Source organism: Protobothrops mucrosquamatus, unplaced genomic scaffold, assembly GCF_001527695.2.
Source record: "Protobothrops mucrosquamatus isolate PMUCROS unplaced genomic scaffold, P.Mucros_1.0 scaffold7913, whole genome shotgun sequence".
Classification (NCBI taxonomy): domain Eukaryota; kingdom Metazoa; phylum Chordata; class Lepidosauria; order Squamata; family Viperidae; genus Protobothrops; species Protobothrops mucrosquamatus.
The window spans coordinates 515-1,573 of NW_015393712.1; positions in this window are offsets into that span (position 1 = coordinate 515).

The following is a 1,059-nucleotide window of genomic DNA, read 5'->3' on the forward strand; positions in this document are numbered from 1 at the left end:
TTACAGCCACGCCCCTTAGCAGCCTCAGCTCCTCCCCTCTCCCTCTTTCCGCCTTCCCAACAGGGACTCCGTTTCTCCGCTGGGCATCAGCCTCCGCGGTTCCTCTGCCCATGCGAAGAGTGCCCTGCTGTGCCCGGGCGGGGCTGCCTCCTGCTCCAGCATCTGGGTGGAAACTGAAGCTCCGCGATGGCTTTTTGGGGGGGAGGCAGGAGCGACAGGAACCCCCCCCCCGTCCCTTCGAGGAGGGCTCCTCTCCGGCTGGGTCTTTGCGGAGCCCGACTGAGGACGGAGAGGGAGGGGCTGGCCCGGGGTCCCTTCCCCGGGGGGAGCCTCCCTGGGCGGGGGGGGGATAGAGAAGCCGAGTCCCAAAACGCCTTTACCCGCCCCCCTCCATCCCCCCCCTTCTGCCTTTCCCAGCCTATGGATCCCTCCAGGTGGTTTTTTTTTGGGGGGGGGGTGTTCTCTACCGGCATCGCCTCCTCCACACCCGGGGCCGGATCTTGGCCCAAGTGCATTTTCGCCGCCTCTTCCCTCGCTTCCTCCCAAACCATCATCCTCTCCTCTGCCGGGGGGGGTGGTCAGAAGAGACGCAGCCAGTTCTGGGAATCTGCCCCACCTCGGATTCTGAGGTCAATAATGTGGGATCTATTTTGTATCCACACCCGTATTATTCTTCCAGTGAAAGAAATCTGAAGTTGAGAAAGGCCCCTGGAGAAGCCCCGTCAAAGGAAACTTCCCTGCTGGTGGGTAAATCTCATCCTGGCTCCATCCGGTCCCTTCAGCTTCCCTCCAGGGTCTTCCCTCCCTTTCCCCCCCCCCCAATCTCTCCCCAAGGATCCTCCGGAGTGGGCAGGAGGGACGGAGAGACCGAGCAGGTGTTTACTTTGCTTTTTTTTCCATTTTTTCCTTTTTTTTTCTTCCTCCTCTTCCTCACCCCCATCCCCCCAGTGGGCGCTGTCACATTTAAGCAAACATAATTTCCAAGTTTCTTGTCATCTGTCAACGTGTCCTTCTGCTCTTCTCCTCCCAATTCAGCCAGACTTTCACCTTCCTTCCGGA